At 43.8% G+C, this 17150-nt stretch overlaps 1 long non-coding RNA gene across 1 annotated transcript in view; it reads left to right on the forward strand.

Moving 5' to 3' along the window:
* Positions 1-2465: 2465 nt before the first annotated feature.
* Positions 2466-17150, forward strand: part of LOC146060161 (uncharacterized) — a 42667-nt gene continuing 27982 nt past the window's right edge. Inside the window, exon 1 of the long non-coding RNA XR_014470383.1 lies at positions 2466-2551. This is a non-coding gene — a long non-coding RNA (uncharacterized LOC146060161). The remainder of the gene's footprint in view (positions 2552-17150) is intronic.

Consider the following 17150-nt stretch of genomic DNA (forward strand, 5'->3'; position numbering starts at 1 on the left):
GAGTTGCCAAATTATTATGACCACCCTCTCAATACAATGTTGGACCCTTAATACTGCATGGATTCCTCTTGGCATGGACTCTATGAGATGTTGGTAGGTGGTATGAGGAATTTGAGACCATATCCGATGAACTGGACTTTCAATTCCTTAAGATTTGATGGTAATGGATCCAGCTGCCTGAAGGCCGGTTCCATCTCATCCCACAGAATCTCAATTGGATTGAGATCTGGTGATTGTGTAGGCCAACTAAGCAAGGTAAAGTCTCTGTCATGCTCTTTGAACCATCTGCAGGACAATGCCAGCTTTATGACATGAAGCATTGTCCTGCTGGAAGTATCTGTCCAGTCCTGCTGGAAGTATCTGTCCCTGGCAGGCTACACCATTGACATAACAGGATGTACTTGATCTGCGATAACACTCAAATACCCTTGGCCATTCAGACATTGTTCCACAGGAATCAAAGGACCCATACAATGCCAAGAAAATATCCCCTGCACCATAATATTTCCTCCACCAGCTTGAAGTGTTGTGGCAATGCAGTTGGGGTCCATGCTTTCATGCTGTTTTCTCCATATTCGCACCCTGCCATCTGCATGGCGTAATTGAAAATGTGATTTATCGGACCACATGACCCTTTTCCAGTCTTCTACTGTCCAATCCTTGTGCTCCTTTGCGAACTGGAGACGTCTGCTCTTGTTCAAGGCAGACAGTAGAGGCTTTCGGACAGGTCGTCGGTTTCCATAGCCTATACGGTGTAATGTGCAGCGAACAGTTCATTCAAAGACCTTTGCAGTTGCTCCTTAATAAAATTCCCTGAAATTTGACTTACTGTTGTTCTTCTGTTGGGCTGGACAACTCTGGCAAGTCTCCTTTCAGATCGAGCATTCAGTAGCCTGTGACGACCACAAGCCTGACGTTTAGACCCGGTTTTCTGCTTGGTAATCCACTCTCTGTAAACATTAATAACTGCTGCTCTCGAACACTTCACGATCTGCATATAAGTGTCAAGTGGTCATAATAATTTGCCACTCAGTGTATACCTGTGATGAGAGCACCCATGTCTCCCCACACCACAGCAGACAGCCGTTGCCACACCACTCCCCCAGGAGTTAAAGTGTCCAGAAGCTACCTTTTCTACACAGCACTAGCAGCCACTGGCATCCCATCCACCTACCCACTCAACCCATCGGGACACAGTAGTAGCAGTAGGCCATCAGCTGCTATACAAGCCTCCCTGCCCTTGGTCAGCTTATGCTCACTTATGCTTGAACACAACACAACAGCAGCTTTTTTCTCTCCCCTCTCTTTCATCACGTACCCCTCTCTATCTCTCAACAATCTCTCATCCCCCTTCATCTCACCTCTCATATATATATATATATATCTCTCTCATCAGCCTTCTAGTCTCTCTTTCTCCTTTCTCTGCTCCCCTCGTCTTTCCCCACACTTCCACTCTCTCTTTCTTTCCTCCCTCTCTCTGACAGTCTCTCTCTTACTCCCTGTCTCTGTCCCATTTGCTCCCTGATACCCTCACTCACTCCCTGTCTCTCTTTTATTGTCTCCCTGATACCCTCGCTCACTGTCTGTCGGGCAGATTGGCACTTAATTCTATCAAGGCGATGTACCTGCATGCCCTGGTTCAAAGAGGCATAGAGACAGGGTACAGAGGGTGCCGAGTGGATCCCCAAATACGACCCAAAACTGCGGCATGGATCCACAAATACGGCCCGGCACTGCAGTTGTAAATAAAGAGAAAATGCCAAAGTTTAGACGACTATTAAAAAGTGTGAAATTTATCACCAAACATTTGAATAGGAATACCATTGATAATCACTGTGCAATAAAAGATGTTGAAAAAAATGGCAGCTTTCAAAAGATGGGAAAGAATTGAATATCATACTAATATCATGACATATAAAAGTTGTGAAAAAAGGGCAGAATAGGAGTGAAAAAGGGAACAAAGAAAAAAATCAACATTTGACCCCCCGCCCCCCCTCCACCCCCACTGAGTACTGTTGTGATGTGGTCATCATACCATATACACCGTATAATGCATCCACGGAGCTCACCCCTCCAATGCCCTTTCGACCCCAATCTTGAAAACCTCTTCAGATAAGTGCAACCTTAATATACCATAAATGCAAACATCTAATCCTCTAATATAATCTAATTTTAATTAACAGTTGCGTATATAATTTAGCAAACTCTGTTGCACTTTACAATTGGAAAAATCAAATCAAAATAAAAAAACGGAAGGAAGGTCCTGCTCTCAAGCTTACAATCTATATAATGTTGATTTAAGAGACGGTAGTGGATTGTTTTGTAATATTAAATTAAATAATTGCTATATTTTTGGAACTATTAAATGTTTTTTTTCATTACTAACAAACATGTTGTTTTCCTCACAGTCCTTAACCTCTGAAAAATACTCACATACTCTGCAATCCACACACACACTCCAGCACAGCGTATCTGTCTCTATACTGTAGTGAGACACTGCAGGAAAGGAGGGGGTGCTTTCGGCTGTCAGTTTTCTGCTGTGGGGGAAAAGGTTTGTAGCTCAGATAAGAATATACTCACTGAATCTTTTTATGCATCATCTCCCTGGTTCATCTTTTGGAACTCTGCATGGCTCTTTTCCCCTCCCAGAGGCATTAATCCTTTACACTTTCTGATTATGAAAGGCGAAAAATTTCCTTTTAGCGTTCTGACACAAGCATAGAAGTATACACAGTCATACAGCTATTATCATACTGCACAATCCACTGTTTAATCCCATATATCACAAGTATTTTGTATAAGCTTTTTACTGCTCTGTGCTTAATATTGCCTTACTGTTACCTTTATCGGATCAGTAGGCAGAACATGATTGCATCCAAGTCACCTTTCACCCCATTTCACCCTTCTGGCAGTCCCGTTTTCTATTAGCAGAAAAACACTTAGCGGTGTGATCTCCCATTGGCTATGTACAGTAACACCATGCTGACTGCATTTTCTGTTTTTATTCATGTAATGGGAATTTTGAAAATTACAAAACCATTTAACCTGTTCAGTGCGTAAATATTTTTGTGATCCTTTGTTCTACCTTTTTTTCCAGATAAAGTACAATAAGCAAGTTACCTGTTTTTTTTAAAATACATCTACTATGACTACTAAATGCATAATAATAATAATAATAATAATAATAATAATAATAATAATGATAATAATAATAATAATAATAATAAGGCAATGGCACTAATTTGTGGGCAATTGTTTGAGATCCCCAAAAGATCCTATTATATGCACTTAAATAGAGACCATAAAGCTAATTTCTAGTTTTATACAATATATTCATCAAATGTTATGATCTCCATATTATAGTGTTGCCTTAGATGTTAAATTGGCCATTTGAACCATCTTACATTTTCCCCCCATTAAGTATTATTTCGCATTGCTGCATATTGCAGCATAAGTAACTTAAATATATGTGCCATTTCGTAAGATTTGTTGAAAAAAAATGTGTTCCGGCGAAGAGTAAATTGTAACGTCATAGCTGCTATGAATTTACTGCCAGGACTTGCCTAATGTACATGAGTGGATATGTAGCCTGTAGGCTGCAATATTTAATGCCAGTTAAAGACAGAGTTAGTCATCAGATCATGAAAAGCTCCATTTTTTTGGTGCTCACAGTAAATCTGTCATTTTTGCAATGCCCATAGAAAATTATCTGTGACATTTGCTACAGACTCCCCCTTGTTAAATAGCCCTGAAACAATAATATATGTAAATTCCCAGAAAGACTGGATTGGAATGTTTACCTTAATAAATAGGCGTCATATAGCATAAGAACAGTTCATAACTGAGCATAGCTCAAAAGAGGCAAATCTAGCCCTAGAAAAGGCCAGACGATGCCCTATCAAATACATTATAGTACTTACGACCTGATTCAGTGGTTAGCATACAGGTTTTTGTTGGTGGGGACACTGCATGGCAGTCAGAATGGCATGGCAGAATGTGCCCTGCATCTTTGCACACAGGGCATCCTTAGGCCCCAGCTAGACGACAGGTCAACATATCGGGCCGATATTGCTCTAGTATGTACTCGGCTTTGGTCATGTATGTGAACAGAAGAATAACAAACAAGAAAATATGATATGTGCCACAGGTCAGTGATTCTAAGCACGTTTGCTGGGGGAATAAAACAGGGATAGATGCAGGAATACAAAAGCAACATGAACAGCCACACTATCATGCTTGGAATTAAAATGAAGGCATCATATGATGAGTCATAGAGGACTGTATGCAGGAGAATGCACGTATTTGGTTAATTTTATCTGACTCACACAACAGTCACATCATATGCAATTCTTGTATCTGCACATACTAAGCATTTTCAGCATGAAGCTGTTGTAAGAGTGTTTTATTCCTTCTCAGTGCAGGAGGCAAACATGACTTTGAAGTCTGTGAAAATTGGTACTGTGGGCGTTATTTTAGTTCACTCTTTCTGACAAAATCCTTCTTAGATGGACAAAACCATGTGCACTGCAGGTGGGGCAGATGTAACTTGTGCAGATATAATTAGATTTGGGTGGGGGTTTACGTCAAAGTGAGATCTATATTGCAGTGTAAAAATTAAGCAGTCAGTATTTACCCTGCACAGAAACAAAATAACTCGCCCAAATCTAATGCTCTCTGCACATTTTACATCTGCCCCCCCCCCCCCCCCCCCTGCAGTGCACATGGTTTTGCCAACCTAAGAAGGATTTTGTCAGAAAGAGTGAACCAAAATAACCCCCTGTGTTCTTAATGTGCCTGTGGTTGTGCTCAAGTTTCTGAAATAACAGAGCTACCGTACATCTTGAGGTATACATTACAAACCAACAAATAGGCACAGCGAGGGTCCGTCTGTGGGAGGATGTATAGTACTACCCCCCCCCCAACTTTGCCATGGTTTGTGCATTACAGAGGCATAAGTTCGTCAGCCAAGATAAATATTGCCCCCTTCCCCATCTTTCCTTGAAATTGCAGTACCCCTCTGTCATTATTTATAATGAATATAGGATATGAAGTTGAACTTAATTCTATTAATGAATTCAAGGTATTGCAAAATTTCCAAATTGATGTGAAGACTATAGTATTGCAACCAGACATTTTTATCCGTGTGATTTTGGAAAACAGGCTGAGAACGGAACTAGTGACAGCGCAAACTGTACATTGTACCGGGACCAGTTGAAATTAAAGGGCCCATAACCGGCACATTGTAATTTATCAGTTTGATTCATTATACTGTATACTGCTGTGCCGCAGGCAATGTTGGACTGGGACATGAAGAGCCCACTGGGGAAATGCAGTGGCAGGGGTCCATTTGTATGGTGTGGTCAGTCTCCAGAAGGGGTGTGGCCAGATGCTACAGAGTTTGGCTAACCATTAGAGTTAGCATGGTCTGGGCACCTTGATAAATATACCACCAGCGCGCCATTGCGAGGGCTTTGGTGCACCACTTTCGTAGTGCTTGGATTCATGCCATACAATATCAATGCAATCCATATTGCCTAATAAATATGACTAATGCTCCACCAAACTAGTGGCAGATTGATATACAGATGGAACCGTGCCATTCGCCAAGAGATGCACTTATGTGTAAGACACGCTTACGCGCGAGACGCTTGTGCGCCTCATTCCCTTGAATATTGCTGCGGCTCCAATTGTGCTGTATAATACAAGCTCAGGCAAATGGGCCGTGTAGTGTCCCGGTCTCCAAGGCAAACAATAACTGCGGCCTGCAGTTCATGTAGCTGAAACTGTGGTCTCATTCTCAGTGAATGGTATTACGGCTCCGTGTGCATGGGGTCACTCTTTACATGCACATGAACCACAGAGCATGCTGTGTAATGGTTAGTAGTACGCATTATCCATGACATCTGTATAGCGCCTTCCCCAGCCAGATCGACTGAATTTTGCATCAGCCTCTTCCATTGCATTCACGTCAACCTCCTTCTCTGTGAAAAGTCTTTCAGGAAATGGTAAAGAGAGGCGATGGTGAGGTGGGCTAAATACTTTGAACACTAATCCACTATGGGATGCTCTTGTGTCTTTTTTGCTGCATCTGAATGGGAGCACTCTTTACATACACTCATGAGCACATTTCTGGCACACAAGCTTTCCATTCTCTATTTGCGGTACAGTAGACTGCTCTTTTCACAAAGAAAGAGGTTGGTGTGAATGCAAAGGTAGGGCCGTTATAACATTCAGTCAGTGTGGCTGGGAGAAGGCGCTACGGTATACAGTACATTATAGTAGAGAAAGCATGAGCGCTGCTCAGCACATGGAGATGCATGGAAAGCTTTATAGGAAAGCAGGACTTTTTGTGTGTGCCTAGTTATATTAAATATTACTTACCTAAATGTGTTAATAAAATAAAAAATATCCCTTTATGAATTGAACTTGGGCCTACAACATACAGAGCAGCGCGCTTAGCCACTAGCCTACAACACTTGGTGATAGCGACCAGTGCACTTGAGTATATGTAAACAGTGCTCCCTTGCGCTACAGTGCATTTCAATAGTCACTTCATGCACACGCAATCCAGATTGCATTACCCATATAACGCATGTGCAGTGGAGATTTTAAAAAGTGACATCTGGTGGATGATTGCTGGTATTGCACTCATCCGGTAGCGCCAAACGCTAAGCTGTGCTACTAATTGCGCTTGCCTTGTGACTAGATGTGATGTGGTGAGTTGGCAGGCCAAACGCCATAGGCAGGCTAGATGAGTGTACTCCATCTGTAGGAGGGGTTTGGTCTCCAGGCAGTGGGGCCCACTAGCAGTTTCTCCTGTACCCCTGTGAACTAGTCCAACCCTGGCCACAGGTAACAGAAAAGAAAAATCAGGATATGGGAGGAGAAGAGCAGGGGTGAAGTAACTTGGCAGGTACCAGCAAGGCAGCAGCAACAGTGCCATTGCCATTATCATTTAAAAAATAAAGGTGGATAAGGTAGAATATCACCCTTCTAGTTGGTCTGCTGCAGCTACTGGTCAAGCACTTAGGGCCTTATTCTGGTTCACTCTCAGAGGCAAATTCCTTCTCAAATGGACAAAACCATGTGCACTGTAGTGTGAGTGTGGTTTTTGTTCAAAGTGAGATCTATATTGCAGTGTAGAAATAAAGCAGTCAGTATTTTCCCTGCTCAGAAACAAAATAATTCACCCAAATCTAATTCTATCTGCACATGTAACATCTGCCCCACCTGCAGTGCACATGGTTTTATCCATTTAAAAAGGAATTTGCCTCTGAGAGTGAATCAGTATAAGGCCCTTAATGCTGGGTGAAGGATTTGGTGCTCAGCTGCCTGATGGAAGCACTAGAGCAGCTGCTGTGAGGACTGATTACCAGCAGAGCCAGCCAGACAATTTCAAAATACTGAGCAAGGAGTCTTGTAAACATCAAATTTAAATCCTGGACAAGCTCGCGCTCGCGCGCACACACATACACACACACATTGATAGTGATGTAAATGCTGCCCCCCATATATATCTATGTATATCTATATAGATATATATATACAATTGGGTACTTATGTATTATCTGGGCTCCCATGTTAAATGCACCCCATTTTTTCTTACCCCTACTATCCAACTACGCATGGAGTTGATTTTATATAGTGTGGCGAGCGCAGCGAGCCCCACGAGGCCCAGATATTACATAAGTACCATATATATATATGGAATCGGTACATCTGTCAGAATGAACTTAGGTCTACAGTCATTAGGTCGACCCCACTAGGTCGACTGGCAGGGAGGTCGACCTGACTTAAGGTCGACATGGACCAAGGTCGACATGACTTAAGGTAGAATTTGCATAAAGGTCGACATGAGGAAGGTCGACTGGCCATAAGGTCGACATGGGTTTTGCACTGTTTTTTGATCCGAATGTCGACACAGTCGACATGGACACAGTTGGCAATGAGAATCGGACGCTCGCATCGCTCGCTTCGCTCGCAATGCTTCGGGCACGGTGCCTCGCTATGCTCGGCACACTATTTTATTCTCCCACCACGCCCTAGTGGATGGTAGGGCATGAAATACCGCCTGTCGGCACATGTCGGCTCAAAAAACAGTGAAAAACCCATGTCGACCTTATGACCAGTCGACCTTCCTCATGTCGACCTTTATGCAAATTCGACCTTAAGTCATGTCGACCTTGGCCCATGTCGACCTTAAGTCAGGTCTACCTTCTTGCCAGTCGACCTAGTGGGGTCGACCTAATGACTGTAGACCTAAGTTCATTCTAATAGATGACCGCTTCCCATATATATTCATAGCTATAGTATCTACTTCTTATTTATTTAGTACCTTCTACAAGATTGGCTTACCATTGCAACATCCCATGTGAAATAGAATGCCCATCTTAGTAAATTTCCCCCAAAATGTCTTAAATCATGTCCAATTGCAACCATCAGTTCATATCAGAGTGCAATAGTTCCAAAATGTGAAAGAAAAAATACGAGACTTACTTAACAGACAGTCATAGTATAACTGCAGAATCTGTGGAATCAGTTTGGCAGCCTGACAGACATTTCTGTTCCCTCAGGCACCTTCTTCCATGACCGTGAAGGCGCCAAAGAGATGCAAGTTTTTTAGGCTGGGGGCCCAAACTACATTGTCGAACGTGGGCCCAGCCGTGACTGATTTTATCTAAGTAAAATATTAGCTTTTTTATGTTCATCTATGTTAATTATACTACACGACGATGCAAACAGACAATGCCCTTCTGCTCCATGGGAGGTTTCTGAGCTCGCCTTAGGGCACCTGCATTACGGTTTGACTGCACTTCCAAGGTGCGGTTTATACTTACGGGAATATGGTTGTGCATTCCAATACTAATGCTAGATGGTAACCCTCTCTGATTCCCAGAAGTACATGCTTCCGTCCTATAAGGCCGTATGCGTTCCACCCTGGTGGAAGGCACAGAAATGCCGGCCACATCTATAACCTGCTCATTTAACATAAAAATATGACTTTGTATTAAACAGAATATATATTTAGGAGGTATATATTTGGAACAAGGTTTTAATGGTTAATATTACATTTACATTTTGACATAGGCCTACCCCTTCCTTAAAGGTGGGCTAATAGGTGGATATAATATATATATATATATATATATATATATATATATATATATATATATATATATATATATATATATATATATATATATATATATATATATATATAGAGAAACCTTGGGGGGGTGAGCACTCATTACAATTTACTGGTATAGCGGGAGCAGATTTAGCCTGAAGAATTTGTAGAAAAACAGAATATCCAAGGGATATGAGAGGCAGCACTCCTGATGAAACTTTAAAAGTTTTTATTTCATATGTCACCTGACATTAGTTGGTATATAGTACTGGGGTACAACTGCAACTGATGGAATACGCAGGTACAACAAGACATGGGTTTCAGATTAATGAATGGAACATAGTCACCAATATGGCAGTCAACGGAGCCCGTTTCGGCTTATCCAGCCTTCATCCTGGACTGACCCACACTAAATCAGTGCCCCAGACACGTATATATAGCAGCCAGTAATCAGGTTAATTCACACCACACTGTGTAGATTATTAGGTCCAATTGCGCTACTCCGTGTTAATGTGCATGCATATTACCGCCTCCCGGATCTCCAAATATGGAGTGTCCGGTCTGTGTTCCAATCAGGGACTATGGAACAATACACACCTCCGTGTGTGTCACGGAGCTCGGCCTGTGTGACGTGGGCGTGCGTCCGATGCGTCATGACGTCATCGCGCATCCACCCACTAGTCTATACGCCGGGGATCCTCCGTGTCAGGAAGATTACTCCTCCCTTAACTCGGCGTCATGATGACGCATTACTAGGACAGCTAGTTGTTTACGTTGCCCTGGTAACCCGCTGCCACTAATGTACGCTGCAGTAAGCAGAGCCATCAGGGCCGGGTCTCATCAGGTTTAGACGTATCATTGTAAGGCAGCTGTCTGGTACAGGTTTTATTCCAAGGCATCTCCTGGTATCTCGTAGCACCGGTCAGTTGACACCATTCAGTGTCGCCCACCGTGCCGAGCCTCATCAGGATTCAGGGATTGCGGTCTGTAACCATAAGGGACCATCTGGATGACCTCAGACATACAGTAGATAATGGGGGCAAGGGAGGGGGGTTGAGGGTCCGCACACACGTTTTTCTATAATATCCTTTGAGTTTTGTTTAAGGAAATATTATTCTGGTGCCGTTATTTTGTTTATATCGGCGATGGGTGCTATCCGGGCAACAAAATCGTAATGGTAATTTCAAGAAGGAAAGGAGTTGCGCTGAGGATGCACACCAGAAAAAGGAGGATCTTTTGCAAGGGAGAAAAAGGAATCCTTATGTTTTAAAACTTATACTTTTATTAGTTTTTGTTAAAAAGAAGAAAGAACAAGCCTGTGTGGATTTGTTTAGTATATATCTTTCTTCTTTTTAACAAAAACTAATAAAAGTATAAGTTTTAAAACATAAGGATTCCTTTTTCTCCCTTGCAAAAGATCCTCCTTTTTCTGGTGTGCATCCTCAGCGCAACTCCTTTCCTTCTTGAAATTACCATGACCTCAGACATAAAAAGGTAGAAAGTGTACATTGGGAAAAGGGTGGGGGTAATTTGGATGGCATATGCATCACAATAGCCAAAGAGCTGCGCAATCTCTGACCACCAATCAGTGATAATTTGTAAAAAAATTATATATAGCCAAATACCACGAATATAAGAGAAAAAATATGAGAGAAAAATCAGCAAAAATTGCTGTAAACGTAACAAAAATATATAAAAAAATATACAAGGAAGCATTACATTAGATATCCATATCACCCAAGGAAAAGCACCCATATCAGGGGATATGGATGACGATCACCATATGTAGCATATTTAACTATCATTCATCCACTGGGGGATGTGCTAACTTCAAGACGATGTTTCAGAATCATGGACTGAGGGTGGTCTCTTGTAAGAGAACGGTTGGAGATCTATAGGAAGGATGACAACGGGAACTCTTCATTTAGGCCAAAGGGTGATAAAGTTGTTAGTTTCTTTATCCATTGGCATTCTCTTTGGAGAAGAATTTTATGTCTATCACCCCCCCTCCGCAACGGCGGTATGTGGTCTACCGGAATATAAGAAAAGTCTCGTAGAGAGTGTCCTGCTTCATGGTAGTGGCGAGCCACTGGTGGAGTGGCTTAATCGATGCCAATTAGTGCCTTTTTAATTGAGGACCTGTGCATGGAGATCCTCTCCTTGACCATTCTGATGGTCTTACCGATGTAGATTTTTTTACACGGGCACAAAATGGCATAAATTGCAAACTTAGATTCACAATTCAATCGGTGGAATATTTTATATTTTACACCCGTTTCAGGATGTACAAGGTGTTCTCCTGTGATGACAAAGGGACAATTCGCACATCCTGTGCATTTGTATGATCCAGCTGGTCTTCTTAGCTATGTGTTATTTGTGCTCACAGAGGGACTAATGTCAGAATATGTAATCCGTTGTTTGAGATTAAGGCTGCGTTTAAAGCTGAATAGCGGTAATTGGGTACAGTCAGGTCCAATGACTGGGTCTGTACTAATAATATGCCAGTGTTTGGTAACTGCCGCCTTGATCATCTTGGACTTAGTAGAGTAAGTTGTTGGAAAAACCACCCTATTGATATTCTTCAATCTTGAACTGGAGTCGGGATGTCGTAAGGTCTCTCTGTCAAGGTCCAAGCATTTCTTTACCGCAGCAGTCATTAATCTGAAACCCATGTCTTGTTGTACCTGCGTATTCCATCATTTGCAGTTGTACCCCAGTACTATATACCAACTAATGTCAGGTGACATATGAAATAAAAACTTTTAAAGTTTCATCAGGAGTGCTGCCTCTCATATCCCTTGGATATTCTGTTTTTTTATATATATATATATATATACTGTATATATATATAGGTACCTAATAACTCTCTCCTCACACCCTTAGGAAGTCCTAGCCAAGTACATATACAAGATATATATATATATATATATATATATATATATATATATATATACACACATATACTGTAGGATCTTGTAAATGTTAAAGATACCTTTACATGTGGAATAACCAGGACCCGTGCAAGGCTTCTCAGTACCTTAGGCAAATCTTTCGCAACCCCATCCACCCCCCCCCCCCAAAAAAAAAAACTGCTCTCAGGTTAAGAGGTCCCATACATGCATCCATATATCCATCCTCCCCCATCCTCCCCAGCACATTTTATCCACTACTACGTCCCACTACTTCGGGTGCTGCACCAGCCCCAGAAACAACATATTACCGCTGGCTGTGTTGTCGGTGGTGGGGGGGGGGGTGTTCCTGCTCCCACTTCTGCTGATGAGTGGTGAGGCACTTGACTCTGCTGCTACCGCTGATTCCTGGTGTCGTTACCGCTGGCCAGGAGGCTCCCTAGCACCGCTGCAACTTATGAATGAAGTGCTTCCCCTGCTACTCCCGTAAACCTGCAGAAAAGCATTGTTTAAAAAAAATGTTGCTGGGGTAACAACTACTCACAGGACCAACTGCTGCCATCAATGCTTAATTTAAATGTTGGGCTGAACAAGGGGCGCCCTCCAGTGGCCATGGCTTTCAGCAAATGCCTAAAGCTAAAGACAACAAAAATGTTCCCAGTTCTGTGTTCCCAGCTGTGATCTTAGTGGGCCAGTGCACGGCGCTGGATACTTGAAACTAGGTGGCTTTAGGAAGCGGAATGACATGGAGCAACTTGAGATGTCTGTAGCACAAGAAAGTCGTGGCCCCTGCCCTGGTCCTCTGTGTACTGCTACCAATGAGCTGGGATGCTGGTGATACAGGATACTCAGGGAGAAGTATACTAGATGACTTGAAAATGAATATATGATGATGGTGTATCAGTGTACTGGTGTCCAGGAGGGTATTAGGTCTGGAAGCCTGTGGGAATTGGAGATGTGGCCTGGGAGCCAATAGTGATGCGGCCTGGGAGCCGATAGTGATACAGCCTTGGAGACGATAGTGATGCAGCCTGGGAGCATATGGGGACACAGCCTGGGAGCTGATGGTAATGCGGCTTCGGAACCGATGATGATGCGGCTTAGGAGCTGAGGGTGATGTGGCTTAGGAGCTGAGGGTGATGCAGCTTGGGAGTCAATGGTGATACGGCTTAGGAGCAGAGAATGATGCAGCTTAGGAGCTGATGATGATGCGGCTTAGGAGCCGAGGATGAAGTGGCTTAGGAGCCAACGATGAGCAGATTAGGAGCCGATGTTGATGCGGCTTTGGAGCCAATGGTAATACAGCTTGAGAGCCGATGATGATATGGCTTAGGAGCCGATGGTGATGTCTGCTAGCAGAGACCTGGAACACACAGATAGTACTCGGGACTCTGAGTCGGGAGCTGATGGTGGCAAACCGCACAGAAAGTGGATAGTTGGAGATTTGCTCTGACTACTGCAGCAGATTCTGCCCTGCTGTGGTTGTGAAGGGTTGGTTAATAGTTGTAGACTTGCTGTGTCTGCTGCAGCAGCGTTTGCCCTGCTGGGGTTGGCAAGGGTAGGTGGAACAAGGATTGCATAAGCATAAACTTTTGCCTGTCCGTCGGACGGGCCTTAAGACTAGTTTTAATATTATATGATTAATAATTAATATAATATATATTACAAATACCGTGTTTCCCCAATAATAGGATCTACCCCGAAAATAAGGTCTACCCTTATTTCTGGACAACGGTCCAAAATAAGCCCTGCCCCAAAAATAAGCCCTACCGAAATCCCCATTTTCTTGAGTCTCTGTGCTAAACTATCGGTACAATGCCCCCAGCTCCGCCGCCGCTATCCCCCTCACCCCGCCCTGCATGAAATGGAGAAATGTATGCTGCTGTGATAGGCGGCAGCCACGGTACCGTTGAAGACTCCCGGTCGCAGGGATGCATTGCACATGACGTCACCACGCACCAACCAAGCGGCATCTGTATGGTACACAGGCGGGAGCGGAGTGACAGCAGCAGCCCAAAAGGCTGAAAAATGCAGAAGGATAGGGGGAGTTGTGCTGAAAGTTTAAGGTGAGGGGCAGGACTGAGAGCATAATGTGTTTTCGGTAAATGCAGGTCTGGGTGTTAGGGAGTACCGTGACAGGCACATGTGGATGATGGTGGTGGGCTGAGCCCTCAGCCGAGACCTCTAACCCTACTCTGACTCTATTGGCCATCCCGGGCAGGTGACCGTAGGTTGCGAGGTGCTAGGCTTCTCCTTTAGTCGCCGTGTTCGAAGGAGCGAGTTAAGCCCACTCCAACCCCGATGCAACCAGGTTTTAGGATGGTACAAACCTTCAGCGACCATCAGGGACAGGACCAAGAGGATGATCTAACTAACGGGGCCTATCAGGACTAAACAACCTGGCTAGCGGCACCAGGCCAAGGACAGGGAGTGTGACTGAGTCACAAGCAACGGACCGAGTAATAACGGGGTGCCACCAAACAAAACACACGCAAACATAAAACAGTACGCATACAGAAATGGTACCCCAAAACAGGCATTAGCCCACAACCGTGGGCCTCTCCGAATTACAGAGAGCTGGACCTGGACAATAATAAGGATAACTGAGGATAACGGGCAGCCCGCCCACCGAAATAAAGAGATAAGGAACCAGGCTCCACTAGAGCACTTACGTGGCCAGACTGAACCCTCCGGCAGCACAGGATGGTAACATGCATGCCAGGAGTGACTTGGCACGACTGGATGGTGATACACTGACCAAGACAGTACCGGATCAAGACTGGACCAGGACCGGACCAAGACGGGACCGGATCAGGACGGAATCGGATCCAGACTGAAGCAGGACTAAACTCTGACAGGACCAGGACAGGACTAGGCCAATCCAGACCAGGACAGGAGTACAGCCAGGACAAGCTGCAGGGAGCAATGAGCTGACAGATGCCCAACAGGGAGCCCAAGACTGCAGCTCTCAGCAACAGGAAAAGGAAACTGCAAACAGGAAACCAGAAGCTATCATCGGCTCTGCATTGCTGGGGAGAATGCCTTAAGAAGGACTCAGGTGATTAGCACACATGTGACATATCCAGCCAACCTGCCATTAGGAATAATGAGCTCATTATCAATCAGCCTTGTGAATAAATCAAGTCTCCAGACGATTTAAGCTGCATTGGCACAGACTGACCACCGGAGGCCACCAGAGAGTCAAATGCCAAACACAAACTGAACAGAACACAAGACAGAACTGAACCATTATTAATGGTTCCTAACACTGGGGGGCAAAATCAGGAATGGGGGCATGATGGGGATACAAGAAAGCAATTGTGGAGGACTCAGAGGGCAAGAATCTTTCAGCTTTCTGTAAAGAAAAAGATGTTGGATATCTGAATGGTCCGAAAATGGAGAGCGGAGTACAAAAACCTCACTCAGCAGTTGGATGAGGGAAAAGCTAAGAAGCGCAGGTCTGGATCAGGTCTGCAAATTCTTATATCCTGAGCTGGAAGACATCATTGGTGAATGGATTGCTGACAGGATATCAAAGTTGTTGGTTGTGCGCAGGGCTGATATTCAAGCATTTGCCCTTGCAATGGCACCACAGTTTGAAATGGTCCCAGAAGGATTCAAAGCATCACAACACTGGTTAGACAGTTTCCTTCAGCTATATAAACTGTCTCTAGGAAGATCAACAACACTGTTTAAGCTAGATGATGTTGAAGTTATTAAATGTGCACTTGCATTCAAGTCCTTTGTTGATGGGATCGACTTTTCTAAATACCAAACCTGCAATATGATCGCTTCGAATGAAACTGCAGTGTGTGTATGGGTCAAGGATCTCAAACGACATCACAGGGGTGCCACGTCAATCTACATTCCCACCACTGGCTATGAAAGTGCATGGGTTACCTGTGTTTTGGCAATTCGTCTGGATGGAAAGAAAGCCACACTGCTAATCATCAGTAAGGGCAAGAAAGATAAGACTGAACGTGTTTCAGGCATTTACTTTCTTGAAACCAAAAAAGCCTGGTGCCCACAAGCAGTTATAAGGAAGTGGTTGGATTTAATACTTCCACTTGTTTTGAGAGGTGACCAAAGAGGTCTGCTAGTCTGGGATTCAGCCAGCACTCACCACACTACACGCTAAGACATGAAGAACTTACTTGCAGAGAGAAGAATACTGTAGATCAAGTATTGATTCCCGCAGGAATGACTGCCTATCGCCAGACTCTTGATATTGCAAAAAACAAGCCAAGGACAATGACTATTTGAGCATGGAAGTCAATGACTGCATTGAAAATAGAATGGAAAGAAATCAGCGTGGAAACTTTGTGAAGCCCCCTCTGCAAGAGGTCGTGACTTGGGTGAAGAAGTCATGGGATAAAATTACTGACAGCTGTGTCGCCAATGCACTACGAGCAGGCTACCTGGACAAGACCTGCTCATTTAAGGAGAGCTATATTGCTGGAAGTGACAGATTGGGTCCACTTCTCCTGAAGGAAATGAAGGCGCAAGAAATCCAGGGTGGAATTCAGGTTTTGGACACTTATGATGATGTTATTTAAGAAGATGACATGACCATTTTTTAATAAAGGCAGATTTTTTTTGTTCACACTTACCTGTTTATTGAAATTGCTGTCAATGTTAATTAAAATAAGCCCTACCCTGAAAAACAGCCCTATGGTGGTTTTTGTTCCAAGAAAGAAAATAAGACAGTGTCTTATTATTGGGTAAACAAGGTACAAAGTTACATAAACAATTATTTACGGTCAAAGAGACATAGGGGGGTATGCAAAGTGCCGCTATTTCCGATGTGGGAAATAGAGGCGGCTCCCTATTCAATGCTGTCATTATGGACAGCATTGATGTGGAATTACGGCAGAACGGGCCCAACTTCAGAAGCTGTCGGGCCCATTCTGCTGATAACGGCCGTGGGTTGTCATTATCCGGGCCGCAGATCGACAATCCACGGCCGTTTTCATGGCCACGCCCCCTTTGCAGGCGGCAAGGCGGGACATTGAATCCCCTCTGTCATTATGCGGTCTATCTGACCGCAAACGGGCCAGCTGTAAATATGTTCGTAGCTGTGCGCACAGGGGGGAAATCATTTGCAATCACTCACC

Source organism: Crinia signifera, chromosome 2 (genome assembly GCF_055691185.1).
Source record: "Crinia signifera chromosome 2, ASM5569118v1, whole genome shotgun sequence".
NCBI classification, from domain to species: domain Eukaryota; kingdom Metazoa; phylum Chordata; class Amphibia; order Anura; family Myobatrachidae; genus Crinia; species Crinia signifera.